The 18411-nt window shown below is 38.1% G+C and overlaps 1 protein-coding gene across 1 annotated transcript in view; it reads right to left on the minus strand.

Moving 5' to 3' along the window:
* chst8 (carbohydrate (N-acetylgalactosamine 4-0) sulfotransferase 8) overlaps positions 1-18411 on the minus strand; it is a 263837-nt gene that overhangs the window by 235900 nt on the left and 9526 nt on the right. The gene's annotated exons all lie outside the window — the stretch shown is intronic.

The raw sequence follows: 18411 nt of genomic DNA on the forward strand, positions 1-18411 counted from the left end.
ATTGACATGACTGCTCATGTTTTTCAACATGGTGTAATTGTGTTATAAAGAATAATGATAAGTATGTTTGCATCCTTTAGAATACAAGAAGTCATTGAAAATTATAGCAACAGATGAGTTATTCTCACCATAAAGTTTTGAAAATTAGCAAAAAGTTTCACAGGAGCAGCCATTTTGAAATGCGCGGGAAAAGCCCTTCTACTGCCCCTAGTGGAATCAGAAAGAACTACAGAGCAGAAAACATGGACCAAGTTATATCCAATAGGTTTTTAAGGAAATAGATGGGCATCTGTCTAATCAAATATGATACTGATGGCTATATATGGTCAAAACTTCCTACCAATTAGATAAAAATAAAACATAAACTGGTCAATGGATGTAAAGGATCAAAATTGGGCTGGAAAAGCTGGTGAGAACTCAACAGATTCATACAGTTCTCCATGTTTAAAAAACAGACGTATGTATATACATATTTATCTCACAGCATGTTATCGTGTCGTTCATCTGTTTTGGTCTCATACTGGAATCTATTTGAACAGGAAATCCTAGTCAGGAGCAAAATTGAAGCAGAAGCATTGGAGTTATTTTTCATAAAGTATTTAGATATGAAAAATGAATTATTTTCACGTACAGTCCAGCAGGTTTTTTTTTTAACATATACATCCCACAAGTAAAAACGGATAGACTGTTTTTTTTGTTTGTTTTTTTTGACATCCCTTCAGAGCTTGAACTTAGAAGCACAGTCGGAGGTGAGGGATGTCAACCTGTGGGGAAATTAGGTTTTTGAGCACTCAAGTCCCAATCGGTATATTTTCTCTGCTGCTCAAGTTGCATCCTGTCAACTGGCAGCATACTGTAGCACTTTTCAGCAAAAGTTAAGTGTTATAAATATTTAAAATGTTTGAAAAAATTAGCCTAAAAATGATACGACACATCTTGTAGTGCAGTAAGCATAAGTACCTTCAAAGTCTAAAATAATTTGATTCAAAATGAAACTTCTTAAGAAATCACTCTCTGCAATTTTCCTCTTCAAGCCTCAGTGCCATTTCAAATTACTTTTGTGCATCTCATTTTGTGCAAATTATTTAGCTCTGTGTTGAAAGATTTCACCTCGACTCTTCGCTGCATCTCTTTTTCCTTTTAAAAGTTGAGGCATTTAGAAGTTTGGATGCTTTTTATGTTTTCTCTCTTGTCAAGTTAGAAAATAAATTACAGTTACAATTGGTTTCTAATAAGAGCGATGTGTTAAAATGTATTAAAAGCTGTCACCGAATCCTTTCAGTCTGAGAGTGCAGCAGCTCTTTTGGACTGGAGACAGCTGCAGTTTCCCTCTGTGGTTTGTCTACTTTTCTCTGCTTTACTCTTCTGAGTCTTTGTTCTACAGAAATGCTCAAGGGAGCGTCCTCGCTGCCTGTTTATAGAAAAGTATTCTAAAAAAGAAAAAGCCATTTCTTCCATGTTTTCACCTTCGACGCCACTGAGGAGACATTGGCTGCGGCTTCTAGGGAGGTTTGTGTCCGCTGACTGAAGCAGGTGGAATTTTTATTTTGTCTTTGAAAGGTTTTGGGGCTTTCAGACAGAGCTAAGCCAGCACACCCAGCTGTAATGGTCTTCGTGCTTGCATGGTTGCCCTTGGCATTAGATCCAGACCTTTATTACCCTGCAGGAAGCCAGTTCATTACAGCCACGCTCCTTTCTTCTACAAACTTTTTATTTCTTCTCTCCCTTTACTTATTACCAGGGATCATCAAAGAGAGTTGAAGGGCTGAACCGTTCTGGTCATGTTACATTTCTTAAATTAGCCAGGGCACAAATCAGGCACATCTTCCAGTTGAAAATAAAGTCAAATAAAATTGGTAGCATCTACTTTCGGGGTTGGTTTGACACAAATACGTTTGAATTGTTTTAAATTCTAATCCGAAATGATGAGAATAGATCCTGAAATAACAGACTGGTACCTCAGATTAATTAAAACTTGGGGGCGAAGAGGAAAAGAGATCAATGAAACCAAGTGACGTCGTCTGTGTAACCATGGGTAACTGCTGCTGCTGTTATTTCTGTGTAACTATTTTTGTAAAAACATTAATAATCTCTGGTGTCTGCTGCTCTGTGAGTCATCAGAGGCGGTGTTACTGCTGAAGAATCCGGGAGCAAGTTTCATAAGGGAGCAAGATAGATCATTAGATAGAGGAGCTTACTAAAAAGATAATAACAGATTTCCCTGACATTTTGAAGGTTTCAAAGGCTGCCTGGTGGATCAAAGTAAGGATGAAATACAATGCAGAGAGAACACACACATACCCTTCACCAAATGGAAGAAAGTACCTCCTCGCAGAGTCTTGATGGTATGAGTGCGACACTGTATTTTGGGACACGTAAGCTGATGTACATAACAGCTGCAGAAATCGCGCTTGTTAAACAAAACGAACAACCTGGTGGCTAAGATCAAGGCAATGCATGGAAAAACAAAGCATATAAAAATGAAGCAAAGAAAGCAGCTATAGACAAAGGCCTTGAAGAAAAAGGAACAATCTGTCCACACAGGAGGAGGCACAGGAGACTTTCAAAGACTCGCAGTTCCACATATTCTTCTGAAACAAAAGAAAGATATCAGGATGTTTTCCACTGAGCCCTTCAACATGTACTCTCAAGAGGTCAGCCTGAACAATAAAGCATATTGGAAAATCTAGAAATATTATATAAGACCAATTTATGACAGGTGAATCTGGGAGCTAAAGTTAAATTTTTAATGAAGTTCAGCTGCATCTTCGACTGTCCTTATGCATGCAAAAGCAAACATTTAATAAACATTCAGCTTGTGAGGTGACAGGCTGGTGCTATATGATCAAAGAGAGATCTCTCCTTTGCATGCTGTCTGCTCTCCCAGGGTGATGAAGAGAAATAAAGCAGATGGAGGTTTTCGGATTGTCAGTCAACCTTACAAAGCTGGTTGGAACTTTGGAAAGAGGATTCACAGATGTAAAGTTTTTAAGAAAAATCCATAATCGGAACATATCAGACTAAGAAAGCAAAGTGGCAATGAGGAATGATTTTATAGATTTTACATTTGGTTTGAACTGTTATTGTTCCTTTATGAGCATTTATTGATTGACTTTTTTGTCTGATAAAAATGAGAAAATTCATGGATATGATCAAAAAATGTTAAATTTGTGTTCTTGTGTAAACTCACAACATCAAACATCCTGAGCTTGAAGTTAACAGTTTCCATACGACATTACAATCAGGAGAGTACAATGGCTGTGAAGTACAAAACACACTAACAAATCACTAAACGCAAAAACATATTAAAGATCACGTCAATTAAAAAAGCAAAACAACGAATTAAAAAACATTAGAAATCCGAACCAAATTCCAGAAACCAAAATGTGAAGAAGAAAAAAAAATTTCAAACACAAAATTAATTTCCAGAAATCAAAGTGAAATGTTAAAAAAATACAATAAAAAACAAAAATAGGAAACTAAAAAGGCATATTATGAGACATCCCTGATTGGTTAATGGCACTTAAGTTTTGAAGAAGAGGGAAAGCAGACGGAAGCTTTGCCTGAACTGTGGTAAAGAGTTAATTGAGCAATCACCAAACTTCGTGGGAGTGGACGGAGGTTTAAAGGAATATTGTCTGTCGGAAAACTGCCATGCCAAATGATTTTCGGATAAAAAAGTGAGCAAATGTCATCATCCAACAGTAATGTCTCAGAGTACCTACCTTTGGTTTCTTATTTTGCTCCATGCTTTAATGTTCACTTTGACTTCTGGGAATTACTCTTGTTTTTGGAACAGTTTGTTATTTATTTTGTATAATTTTTTTGGAGCTTGGATTTTTTAATCATTGATTTGCTTTTTTACATAGTGTTAGATGTAATTTACACTTTAGTGTCACCGTATACTGCTTAACGTTTGCTGAGCTTCATTTGTCAGATGTAGTAGATTTAGACCATCGTGCATAAATTACGCTTTAATGTCAAACAAAACAACATTGAAATGCAAAGCACTGTCCTGGAATTAAAATTATTTTCTGAATCTCAGTCCTCACGTACAGTACATTCAGTTGGGGCAAAATCAATACTTGAATCACAGATTCACTTGAATCACAGATTCAAGTCTTACACGACTGTTTAAGGGTGTGGACAGGAGTCTTTTATACAGAAGACCAGTTCAAACAGGTTACCAGTACCACAGGTAACGAGTAAAGGATAAAAAAGCTTCTTAAGTAAGAAGTGACGGTCTGTAAAGGACAGAATTCTTGTTTGTTAGTTGGAGCTAAATACTTTTTCCTTGCACTATTATGCAAGTTCATGGAAAAACAATTTATACAAAGGGATTTCCCGGAACACCTTTGACATTTTGTTTTGTTTTTACATTTAAATCTACGATGAACATCAAAGACTTTCAAAGTGAAACAACTTGCAGAATCAAATCCTGACAAATAGCGGTTTTGCGTCTGTGTGAAAAGTTTTAAATTTAGCTAGTATGTGGATTTAGTTGAAAGTTCTTCAGCGAAAAATTTAAAGCTACACAGATTTACAAGATTAGAACCAGCACATTTTAACAGGGATTAATGCAATCTGTATGTGCATTTACAAAAAGCATGTGGATAATTATAGAACTGATTAAGTGTATCTCTCCTACTAGGATTTATAAATTTGCAAAAGTTTGAAAAGGTTTCTAGGCTTTTAAAAACACAAAATGGAGGCATTAAGAAAGAATAATTTATTTAATCTATTCTGACTATCACTGTCTGCCATGCTTATATCTCTAAACAGCAAATCAGCATTAATGACAATTACTGTAACATTTTTTAAAAGCTTAAACTCTCATCAAGGTGAAAAATAAAACACGTCTACAACAAAACTCAAATATTACTCTTTTTGGCTGAGTTTAATGGAGGTAATATTAAAGTAAGCCCATACCAATTTTGCTATTAAAAGTTTTAACCAAGCAGGTCAAGCAGAAAATTGAACAACCTGATTGATGGCAAACACTTTAATGATGATAAATAATTGCTTGTGGCTCTAAGGCATAACTAAATATATACATGGAGTGTTATTGCTGAGATAAAAAAAGGAGTTTCTTTGAAGAGTAAAAAACAAAAATCCCTTAAAGAAAGCTAATCTTGTAGTGCCTCTTTTTTTAAAACTCCAGGAAAATGAAGAGAAGGTCTTTTACCTGGCAGCTGACAAAGTGGCCTTGAAAGACAAGGCTGAATTCTCCCGTTGGCCTCACAGTTAGCCCAGCCTTGAGCTGCCTCAGGCTCTCGCTTGTGCTTTCTGTTCCCATTTCTTGCTGCTGATGTATATTAAATGACATAGGTCTTCATAAGTGTCATTGTCTCACTGGTCCGATGGAGACCAATATGTGCCCTCGTTCACCAGCTGCGGCTATCCATTTATCGCTGCAGGGATTCTCTGAGAAGAACTGGGCTTTCGGGGTGTCGAGGTAGTAAAAACCAAGATTTCATAAGGAATCCACTGTCCTGAAAGAGTTTGGGGTCAAGAAAAGTGCACAGTGTTTTTATCACGTTAGAACATTACTTTGAAAAGTTAAAACAATACAGATTATGTTGTCTGAAAGACACACAAAAGAAACTCTATCATGCCTGGTTGTCTGCCATTAGCCAGTGAAAAAGAGTGAAGTAAAATTGATTCTTTTTTTTTCTGGGGAGTCGAGTACTGTCAGAATTTGGTCGTGTAGGATCCAATAGAGATGGTCTGCTCGAGTGGGCGGCTCGATTCTTTATCGATCTTTCAAAACAGAAGTGTCATTGGTGGCGTATCGAGCACTTGCTTCAGATTGTTTATGATCACGTGACTTTCCGAATAAAGCTTTATTTCATCACTCACGTATTGCAGAGTGCCGACCATTCACGCCAGTTTGAATTCAGAGCAGGGTTATCAGTGCGTCCGATCTTCCAGAGAGACGTCGTCACTCATCCTTTGTTTGAGGCATTAAAACAATAGCGATGAGTCGGTCTCGGATAGTTTTTTCTCTATAAGTTGTACGCTTGTTACGAACCGAGCACGAGGAAGAGAGATAGACACAGACAGGTGCTACAAGAATAAACAGAAAGAAAAGTAAAAAAAACGAAGCAAAACCTGGAACCATTTCCCTTTTTGAGAATCTAACCGGCTCCACAAGCAACCTGCACCTGAGAACTGAGAGAATCTTGAAACCAGAGAAGATCATTTCTGACTGAAACTGAGACTCTTGGTTATTTTAAATGCCAACTTTTATTGGGATTGATTAAAAATTGTGTTGTGGTTGCAGTGTTTTGTTTTATTTCACTTTCAGTTTGTTTAAAAGGAAAACGTAATGAAAAATATATATATATAGTTAGTATTCTAGTTTTTTGTATTTTATAATTTATTTTTTCACATTTTATCTGCAGTGAATAAATAAAAGTGTATTTATATAAATCACATTAAGAAAAAAACAGTTTTTTTTACCTCAATAATTCACTTTGTGCACAACGTTATATTATTGTTGATAGTAAACTAATTACAGCAACAAAAAAATCTGAAGAACTGATTGGGAGCTGACATCTTTTTAGTGAAGAAGAGACCATTCTCTATAAGAAGAGCCAGAATTCCCATTACGATACGATGGAATGAGTCTTTTCCTGCATTGTTGCTGTGGTCACTTTCCTTTATAAACAAGGGGACATTTTTTAATTTGAGTTTGGTAGTACTTTTCATTTACTGACATTTGGAATCAGACATAGATTTACAATCCTAACATTATTTTAAATAATAATAAATGTATCCTTGTCTGACTTTAAAGGTTCGACAGATAAATAAATTAAATAAAACACCAGTAAAACTGATATTTTTTTAATATTACAATCAACGTGATTCCACAGTTTGAGCAACTTCATTAGCAGCATCCTCATAGGCAGGTGCTTGTTCAATGTTTAGAAGAGCGAACTTGGTGTGTGAGAACAACTGTAGCAATAAATCCATATTAGTAGTAAAGACTTCTGGCTTTTGTCTCTTAAAATCAAAGGCTCCTCTTCTTCCTCACTTCCTCTTTTCTGCACTCAAAACATGTTCCAAACACGTTTTGTTTTTTATTAACTTTGCTAGCTTGAGAGTTTTAATTTAGCGATCGGTGCAGCCACTTTGAGAAAGTAGTGGAGATATTGTCAACACGTGACCGAGCGATTTGACCAGCGTCAAGAATGAGTCGGATGTGGGGAGGAAAATCCAGTATTTTTCCCAAATAAAATTCCTCCATGATCAGATTATAAATAACGGGGGGAAAAAATGTGATCTTTTTTTTTTTCTCAGCCGCCCAGGAGTAAGGAACCACTGCACTAGAAAGTTGACCAGACTCATTTCCAAAGCCAGAGACACAGCTTCCAAGAAAGACAGTTACATTTATGTACTGCACTGACAAATAATGTAAGAATGTGTCTCAAGGCCTTTTGGATGTTGTAAATCTGACAAGGAGTAGACTGTGCAGCCATTTGACCCCTGGACCCATTTGATGAGAGGGTGCTGGACAGAGTTTGATCTGGGGAACAGAGACACAAACTGTGTCAAGTTGATGTAGTACATTATATGGGAGGTCCAATGTGAGGTCATCTCACTGCGCTCAGGCTAAGTCAATATAGATGGAAGCAGGGATCTTCCATGACATGTTGGCTGTGTGTCCTTCACCACTGTTTTTTAAGCTGACCGCACCATCTGTCACTGTGGAGGGGCCGGCACAGCTCAGTGACCCAAACACTGTTGCACATCACCAGCATGCACGCCGTCTCAGCTGAAAAGGATACTGTAAGATAACCCAGCTAATGCATCACCATTACACCCACATTAGACAAAAATCTTGGATGCGTTGCACTTCAGTGTGGCCCATCATTTTTTATTTCAATGAAATGTGAAAGCAAGACTAGAGACAAGGCTATTTACATGTCCAGTGCCCTGGCAAGGTAACTGCTTGGCTTTGACTTGACAGGGTCAGCCTGCTTTGACTTTGTCGTCTCTTGGGACGTCATTAAATTTCAGTTTCAAGCACCTGAGCCTCTTTTAGGGATCTGATCACGTCTCTCTCTCGTCTCTCTGAGCCACAATGTGATGGCTTCTTTTCATACTCAAAACAAACTCACAAAAGTGGAAGTCTTCCTTTTCTATAGGCTGCAGACATCTTTATAGAACTATGGCAGAAATCTGTTGAAGGCGTGTAGAGCAGATCTCTGAAGACATGATGTGCATCAGGTGTATCCCACTAAAACATTATTGCTGTTTTAGTGCCTCAGGATGTAGTTGAAGTATTACCTCAACATCACCAAGCCACATTTTAACTAAAAAAGCATGAAAATATCACACTGAAAGACCACATCAGGATTTCAACCAGCAGCTTTATGCCATCAGTCACTTGAGCTCATGTGCGCTGCATGCATTTTTTTTCTTTAAAGCATGCTTCTAATTTATAGGACAAGTAAATTACATTTATATGTTTTGTACCATAAAAGTGCATGAGCATGTGGCTTAGACCCACACTTTACACAGGTGACCGCACTGACTGACTTTATTTAAGCAGGACCTTGTAAAATATTAAACATTCCACCATTTTAATGTCATAATTGTCAATAATTTTAATTGAAAGCTCTTTTTCAAAAATTGCGTCAGCACTGTTAGAAAGCAGAGACGTTTGTACACAAAGCAAAAATGGAGAAGTCACAAGGCCAGCAAAAACAGATTTGAGAACTTAAAGCAGATTTTTATTTCTGCTTTAAAACCACGGATGAAACTGGAGCTTACGATGTTTCTGGTGAGACCGTTCTCTAAACTCTGGAATTAAAACAGAATGCTGACTGCTCAAATGCTGTCCAATGAAAAGTTACAGAGCAAGATCTAAGAGAAGACGTTCTAGTGTTCTTGTTTTTTTCGCCTTTTTTCTAAATACTTTTGACCAATAACTGTTTCTAAATTCACAAAGGGGAAATTAAATATTTAGCTAAATCCTAGCTCCAACTAGTGAGACTTTTATCTGCAAATTCCTTAACTCTGCTGATAACTGTGTCAAGTCAAAGCTGCTGCTGAAACAAACAAACAAAAAAATCATTTAAATTAAATGTAAAAATCAATCTATCTTTTGTCTAATAAAACACATCTATTTTCATGCACTATTGTCATGCACTATAAGTAATAAAAGTTTTTTTTTATCAAAATAAAAGCTTTTTTGGTGCTTTTTCATCATTTTCTATTTCTGTGTGTTTCAATATGTTGGAACCCAATAATGACCTTTTAAGAAACAGAATAAGGTTATCTTAATATTGCACTGCTACAGGGGTCAAATAAGGTGACTCAAAGCACTTTTGGAGGAGGATCCAAAACGAAGGAGACCAGGGTTAGTGGCAGAAACCACAACATTTAGGAAATGAACTGAAACAGGACAAAACCCATGGAAAAAACAAAAAGGGTGACAAAGCAGATGACCTGACACTGAGAAAACTGAAAACCAGACACTTACACCAAATCTACACTGATCTGTCTACAGTATATCTCTGTGGCGTTGGGGAGTCCATCTCACTAATGCCAGTTTGTTTACATTGTCTCCGTTGCATCTTTGGTCCAATTCCAATTCTGTGAAACTTCACTGAATTTGGCAATAAACACTTCTTGAATCTTGAATCTTGAGCTTGTAGATTTGATGTGAGAACTTGTGCAACAAATATCTGCATTTGTGTGTAAAAATCTTCTGCTGTAAAGTCTGACAAACAAAATAAGAACTGACAAATTCCCATTTGCATGTGTTCATTTAGAGTTATGTCAAATCTGTGATTACATCTGCTCAAATGTGCTTCTGCGTGAATCTGCTGGCGCAAATCATAAGTGTGCTACAACTGTGCTCTGATTTCTGAATCTTTTTTCTTTAGAAAGCATTTATAGTTCACTCTCTGTGTTAATACAAAAGGATTGAGATACTTTTTTATTTTTTTTTATTTTTTTATTTTTTTTTATTGAGATTGAGATACTTGCTGTCACATTTGAAAGTTTATCAGAAGAGTTATTGAGGCCGGAAGTACGAATCTGTGAAGCTCTTTCTACCTTTACCAAGTTCTCCGAGTCCTGCACTCTGATTGGTTGACTCCCCCCTTCTCTAACCTTCCCTCCCCACTAGTTCCAATATCGGACACAGATCAGTTTTGACACAAGTTTATCGCAAGGAATGAACCCGCACGGGTGCTGCTGGTCATTTGGGTTGCCCGTGAAGGGTCGTGTCAGAATTCAGAGCGCAGTTGTAGCGCACTTGTGATTTGTGCCAGCAGATTCACGCAGAAGCACATTTGAGCAGATGTAATCACAGATTTGACGTTGTAACTCTAAATGAACACATGCAAATGGGAATTTGTCAGTTCTGATTTTGTTTGTCAGACTTTACGGCAGAAGATTTTTACACAGATGCAGATTTATGGTGCACAAGTTTTCACCTCCTGTTTTACAAGTTCTCACATCAAATCCACAAGCTTGTCCATTTAGACACATTATTACCTTCATAATACTCACACAATTAAAATCTTCACGTGAGACCAAATGTGCAGAATTTGTAGCAAGAATTTATTCTGGAAGTTTAGGTTGTCTTGAACAGCCTCACCAAACTTTCATTTTAAAACTGCAGTGTTATAAATATTCTGAATAATGCATTTTTAATCATTTTATCAGTATTATAGCCATCAGTCAGCAAAGTCACAGCAAACAAGCGTTGACATTAGAGTTGCCTTTGGCTAGACCTTGGAGTCTAAACTTGCTTTGGACAGGCAAATAAATCACAGGTGTTGACAGTTCCCCAGACAACAAAGTATACTTGTCAGTCAAATGGTAAATTGATTTGGTGTGATGGTTCAGCACTTCCTGTGTTGTCGTTGGTGCCGCAGCTGTTCTATTGGGAAAACTGACCTTAAATCACATCTGAGGGCAAAACACGTGACTCGGGGAAATTTTTCAGAAATACTACAAAGGTTTTTGATAACTCAAATACTAATCTCAAACTTGGAGTTCTTCTGAATTCTTTTAGAAATATTTCATTATAGAGAGAAACCAAAGCACGATTTGGGAAAATGTTTTGTTTACTATAAAAGAAAGCAACCGAATTTTAACTGTATTAGTATTTTTACTTCCATATTTCTGCAAAAAAGAAGGTGTTTACTCTACCTGCTGTTACAGGCTTAAGATTTATTTTCAATCCTTCAAAAAGAATATGCTGTGTAAGAAACTGGTCTGCCAGCAAACACCTGAAACATGAAAAATGTGTTTATGTAATGTCACCCATCAAAGAATACATTTCTTCCAGCACGTCGGCATATTTCTGTCCTCTCATTTTGTTTGCACAATAACCTCAAGGCTGCAAAGACTTGGGTAAAAACCGCAGCAACTCTTGCTTCTTATTAATCTGCGTAACCCTTAATCCACCGAACAAAAATCTTTGCACTCTTCCTCCAATGACCTCAAAGTCTCTCTTTCAGCAACCCAGAATTTAATTTTCCCATCAGCAGTCATTTCAGGATTTTGCGCTAGATCATAACTCGTTGATGATATGCTTCAAAGTTAAAAATAAGCATGGGTCACTGATTTATCGAGTTGGTTGCTGATGTTTGCAGAGACATCTGCTGTGTTAGAAAGTTTGGCATTCTTGGCTGGCGTTCAAAAACACCTTTAATTTTCCTTTTAATGTTTGGGAGAAAGTATGTCTCTCATTAAGCTTGTGATCCTTGGGGATTCAGCGCTCATGATCACAAAGGAAAAAGGCATATTGCCAGAAAGGTTTCCTTAATCTCTCATCTGAGTCTCTCGATCACTGAGATATTACTGTGCTCCTCTAATGACTTTGTACTAATTAGAAAGGAAACAGGGCATGGAAGAGAAGGTGAAGGAGAAGGGCTGAGGACACAGAGGGACAGCAGAGCTGTGTCTAAAGGACACGAGGCGGCCATGTGTTCCCTCTGAGGGATAGCATATGACACGAGGACAAAACCAGTGACCCACACTTCTAATGCATTACACTCTGCCCAACCCTCACAAGACAATACTCCTGTCTGACCTGGTTTGAACATAGAGGATAGTCAGGAATATATTCATTTCAAAGCATTTGTCAGAGTTGTAAAAATATTAAAGCAGATGAAAGACTGCATTGTCATGCATTTAGGCGCCAATGAAGGTAACGTAGTGTCTCAGTCAGTTGGTTGGGTTTGCTGTTCTGCACAAAAACCCTAAGTTGTCAAATCTGTAAAATTTTGGGGGGGGAAAACCCCACTGAGACCAAAAGTAATTAATCATTTTATTGAGCCAAAAGCAAAAATCTATTTTAAAATCTGAGTTACTACTGCTCCACAACTGCTTTTGTTTTCAGCACTGGTGGGCTCAGACCAATAATCAAACTAATAAATCTGCAAGTGTACCCACTGAGCTGAACAAGATGTTGTTCGATTCTTTTGTGACATTAGGGAAAGGAAATGGCTAGGATATTTATTATCCATGTGGATTCGATATGTTGAGATTAGAGAGCGTGTGGTGATTTCATTAATGAGTTTTGTTGCACTGAGAGCTCACAGTGAGGGTCTCCATCGTCAACAATGCAGGAAAATGTAATTACTCTCAAAAGTAATTATTCATTGGTGTTGTTTGGAAGATGATTTGAGAAGATGGCGTTTGATGCCCTTGCCTGTAGCAATAAGGATTTAACACCAAAGTAAAGCATGCTTTTGTGCATTTTAAAACCAGCCCACGAACAGCCTGTTTGTGGAATATAACATTATTATGGCCCACAACAGTCGCTGATTGTGTTTTAGTTTTTGTTGTATGGACAACAGCCAATTGTTGTTTATGCTACAGTCAGATATACAACTGCCACTGCGGGATAGAGAGGCATCAGCAAGATCTTCAAGATTGGATGCCCCCGCCCGATTTTTTTGGAAATCATTGGCGTGGTCATGAATGTAGACAGCGGCCGTCAGTCAGGTAGTGATGCCGGAAGGAGTCGACATGTTTTTGAATCAAAACCGCGAAAAATAAAAGCACAACTCAAAAAGACGATTTCAGAAAAAAAATGCAACTCAAAAACACGATTTCAGAATGGCGAGAAAACAAATCAGCAACTAAGAAATATGATTGTGCTTTGGGTAATAGCTTTTGGTTGCAAATTATAGGTTTTTGTTCTCAATTTATGCATTTTGATTCACAGATTTGGGGTTTTGATGCGCGGTTTAACGGTTTTACACAATGCGGCCCCAACTGATGTCGGAAAATCGTCCAGTCGCTGTTTAATTTTTACCTTTTCTTAAAACTTCCACAGACACCGCATGGCATGTAATAATGCGACTGCTTTATTTATTATTTATATGATTACATATACAGCTACTTGCTATCAGATTTCAAATGTGGCTACCTGTAGAACTTGCCTAAAAGCTTATATTCAGGCCGCCGAGTGGTGGCCTTTTGGGATATGTGACTTAGGTTTCATTGGAAGAGGAAATGCATCATTTCTGTATGTGAACTGGATAAATTGTAAAATCTTTTTATTTAAATTATTAATTGTTTCCATTTCTACTATAAAATACTATTTTCACGTGGTACTGGGCAGCTGTTTAAAGCACATCCGAGCTTTTCCAACCACTTCTAACTTTGCAGAAGAACCAAGAGAGTCTCAAGCCACCGAAAAAAAATAATCGCTGACAGAGAGTCTGAAAACCTCAGGCAGTTTTTCCAGTTGATAAAGGAGGAGAACCGCAACTTTAAAGCAGAAGAGTAAGAAAATGTGTTATTGCATGTGATTACCGCAGTGATGGTGAAAGCACTCTTAGACATACCGCTCTGCTTTTAAATCACATTTGCTCTTAGATTTAGAGCACCAAGTCTTCTCCCAGAGTCCCGGAAATTTGGCTTCATTACATCCTTTCAAAAGCATGGGGATGTGTGTTTTGACCCCTCAAACTAATTGATCCATCACACTGATGTTTTCGTTTTCCCACCAAAGATTCCAACTTACATCATTATGAAACACATCCAACCTCTTCTGTTAAAATGATCCAAAACAAGTTTATTATGTACTGGAGTTCTCCCCTCCATCCTTATGCATTAGGCACAACTGCCCTCACGGCTGGATACAGCCCCAAAAAATGGGCAAAACTGTATGAGGCACAGGTGGTCTGCAAAAGATTTGGATTGTAGAGCACTAGGGCAGCCAGTTCAAGATTATTTTTTGCTGTGGGTGACAGGTCTTAGCAAACATTTAAACAACTCCTAAGTGTAGGTAAGGCTGAAGTAGGTAAGAGGTTTTTATTTTATATAAACCCCCTCCAAAGCCTGCGTACTGCATGAGGAGCCCTCTAGAGCTGTTCATGTGATAAGAGTGTGCTTCTTGCGTGCAGCCTGACTGTTTGAAATGAGGAAATTAGACAAACAGGTTGTAGTTTGTGTGGGCATCTAATATGGGTGTCTTCTGGGTACTTACCTAACACCTGCACATCCCTTGCGTGGCTATATGGAGCCAATGTGTGCACCTCACAACTGCCTAGAGAGCGGTGCAATACAACAGGATCAACCATACATCATAAGTGCGTGCAACTTGCATTGTCCTCACAAATATTTCAAAACACTCACATGCACGATAATCGTATTTTCCACTTTCATGACGTATCTTAAGGAGGCACAAGCCTCCAGGGAACTGTAAGACATACCTGCGCTCCCTTGAAGAGGCAGCCACACCTGTCTACGACCCTCCACGGGCAACCCAAATGACCAGCAGCACCCGTGCGGGTGCATGTGACTACAGCAAAACTAGCACCAAATTTTGACCACTGCATCAAATGAAGAACAGGGAACAGGAAATTTTACTGTTACACTTACCATAAAGCAAAGACTGGTCTTATCCGGATGTTGCACACATATTGTATTAACCTACATCATCAGCCTTGGATGGGTGTAAAAGGATGCTTACTCAAAATTTGTTCTTCAGCAGCTTTGCATTACTACAGCGCAGAAACTTTCGTATCTGTTGCAGCATCTTGTTGCCATTGGTGGGCTATATTATAAATTGTTTGTTACAAAATCCTGTAGAATATTCTTGGCTGTTTTTAGGGATCGGTTCTTTAGCACTGTTTTTACTTGACTTTTGGGGGCACCCCTGATATAAACAAATAGTCAGAGGATACACAAAAGAAATGTAACCCGCTAACATGTTGCATATTTTTGGGAGCTTTTTGGCTTTTAGGAGCAATGCATAGATTGACAGCTTATAATAAAATTTTCCGTTTAACACTACAGATTTAATTAAACATTTTCTTTAATTGCCTGTTTAAAACTGTATTGATGCAGGAGGCAGCATAAGTCTGACAACTACCACAGCAAGCACTTGGCCTGATGCTTATTATCCAGGACGGTAAGAGGACAAGTCCTTGTATGTCACCTCAGCTCTACATGTCTTTCCTCTCTGTGCATGCGTGTTGTGTTGGATTGGCTTCTGTGATATACATCACACAGAGTAACAAATGTGCTCGTCAACCCATCACCCCAGTCCCTCAGTGTCCTGTCTTTTCCCTGTATGTCTCTATCGCTGCATTCATAAAAGGTTGATGGGCTGGGCATGTGAGGTGGGTTGACCTAAGCCCCAGTCTATGCTCCATTATGTCCCTTTTTTCATCAAAGCATACATTTGTAATGGCTGAATATGTCAGTTCTCTGGCACTGAGCTTGTTTTTGTGTTTGAATAGGTTCAAAGATCTGCTCCTTTGTCTGCTTTTGAGTATCCTCATAAACTAGTCATGTGCGTTTTTTCACTTTCCATCTTTGGATGTATTTGTACATTTTTTCATAAATTGATTCTTTTATTAATTAGTTACGTTATCATAAGGCTTAGTTACTTTTAACACATTAACACTGGAGCTCTAGCTCTGGTCTTTTGACTACCATAATCCTTCAACTGTTTATGTAATTAATGTGATTCCGGCAGATCTGTAATGCAACGTTCACACCAGGCTCGGAAAGGTGCATTTGAATGATCACTTCCAATGAAAAGTCTACAGAAACGCATGTCACTGTGCGTTTTGGGCTTTCACGTTAAAAACTCTTGCGTTCACATGTCGCTACGCAAATTTTAAGTCCATTTTCAGGCTCTACGTACAGTAGTAATGTATTGGCAGCATCCTTTTCAAAACACAGAAGTGCCAACTGTTAGAAAACTGATCATGAAGGAGAAATTAATAATTGTGGTTTGTGCCTGGCCAGCCTTCTATGGCAACAAGCCTTTTATATATCCAAATAGAGCTTCAAAAGAAAAAGCCTGGAGCAAGAGTAGCAAGATTTTGCACCGTGTTGACATTTCGCACCAAGTCTCTTACTGCAAGGACATGTGCTAGTAATTGGTGGCGCTATTTCAATGTGAACACCATATGCTAAAAGTGCGTTCAAAAATCCACGTTCCGCGAATTCTTGTATGCGCACCACATGCCTGGCGTGAATGCAGCAATATGGCGAAAAGCCGACTTGCACTGGTATGCAACACTTTATGATCGTAATGCTCGTCAGAATCAGCCAATTCTCACGGATCACATGATCGGTTGAAGAGTTATGGTATTAAAGGGTTAAAGTAGCATAATGATTTGAAGCATCAACAACAGCCATAAGAATAAATGACAGTCTGATTGAAGTGTGCAATCCTTTGGGAAAGCCTTCAAATTATAGTCAACAATAATATTGGATGTTATACTGTATATGTGAATTAAAACTAAACACAAACATTTAGGCTATGCTCTGATTGACATCCTGAGATCTAAATTTGAATCATGACAGCCTCATCCCATCACTGCTGATATATAACTGTTCACTTACATACAAAGCATGACTTTAATTGAGATATTTAAGTTTATTTATTGTGGAGGAGTTTTGTTAAATTGTTGAATGTAATAATGTCATTTCAAATTTTGGGTGTCATGGAGAGGATTGTCTCAACATTTTTAATCCGCACAAAACTTTAACACTCACAATTATTCTATTTACCTCTCTACCATAAATAATAAAAACATTAGGATAATGTGGGTTTTTGCTGTTGAACCTATTGTGTGTGTGTTTTCCTGGAGACTAGCTTTTTGTGTTTTCTGGAGAATTTTACTAACAAAGGTACCATATATGTCGTGTTTTTTATGCTATTTTTCATTTTAGATGGCAGTGTTTCCATGGTCGTATCTCTCACTGTCTTAAAATTGTGAACAAAATTAAAATACAAGAATGGATTGTCAGGATGTTATTAAAAACACCCCCCCCACACACACACACACACACACACACATATACTCTCTAATTATGTTCACTGTTCATAACCCTTGGCGAGACATACTACACAATATAAAACTGTACAAGTCTGTGGACATTTACGTGATTTTTGTGGAATGTTCTGTTGCATTCAAGTGTCAAAACTGCAAGATTTATTTTTATAAAATTCAAATTGGGTGTCTTACATACGCACGCCATTAGCTGGGAGATTTAGCATAACTGTGCGAAGGGATATGTCAGCCTGACAATTGGCTTTTTCCAAAGCTTTATGCACAACATGCACAGCTCTCTGGGAAAACAAATCAGACTTTTTCCTGCCTCACAACAGAAACAGTAATGAATTGATTTTCAGGATGCCTACATGAAGTAATCCTGTTTGTGTAGCTTCGTGTGCTGATTCCTGCTGCAATTTTTAGACCCTTGAGACAAGTAAAATTAAATTTGAAGGAAAAGCCCGAATTAGAGGAAGCTGCTTAATTTTGAGCTAATACAATTTAAAGTGGGGATCTTTACCTGGAGCACACACCTGGAGCTCCACAATAAAAGAAGTGAGCTGATGTGCTCCTTCAGTGTACTTTTTTTTTAGTAATAGACTTTTTTTCTCACAGGTTTAGCTAAACCCAGAGTTGTTGTTTTTTTTCTTTCTCAGGTGTCATTTACATTAAAAGCGTATCTCTTTTTTTTGGCCTGGGTGGCGGGCTTGGTCGCCCGGGGGGTGGTTGTTCCCTGCCTGTTCCCGTGTGGCGTTGGGGGAATTCCGGCTGCCGCTGCTGCAGCGGCGGGGGTCTGGGTGTTTTCACATTCCACCATCCATTTTAGAAGAACATAAACACTCACCTGAGCACAGGTGTTAGCTCACCTTTGCACTAACAGTTTGCATGATTGAATGAATGAAAGATTTCACACTAGTTGTTTTAAAGGCATAAGTATGCGTTCGTGAACACTATCTGTTTTGTGTACATGTTGACATGTGAACATTTATTGCAGCTAGTAGGTGTGTTGATAATATTTGAGTGTGTGTGAACAGGCCCCGCCCTTTTTGTACTACATTTGAACTGTACCGTAACGATAAACAACCAGTAAACCTGTCTGCTCTATGCTGCTTCATGGTCTTACCCCCCCTCTCAC

The sequence above is a fragment of the Oryzias latipes genome, chromosome 3 (assembly GCF_053564925.1).
Source record: "Oryzias latipes strain Hd-rR chromosome 3, Olatipes_Hd-rR_3.1".
Lineage (NCBI taxonomy): Eukaryota > Metazoa > Chordata > Actinopteri > Beloniformes > Adrianichthyidae > Oryzias > Oryzias latipes.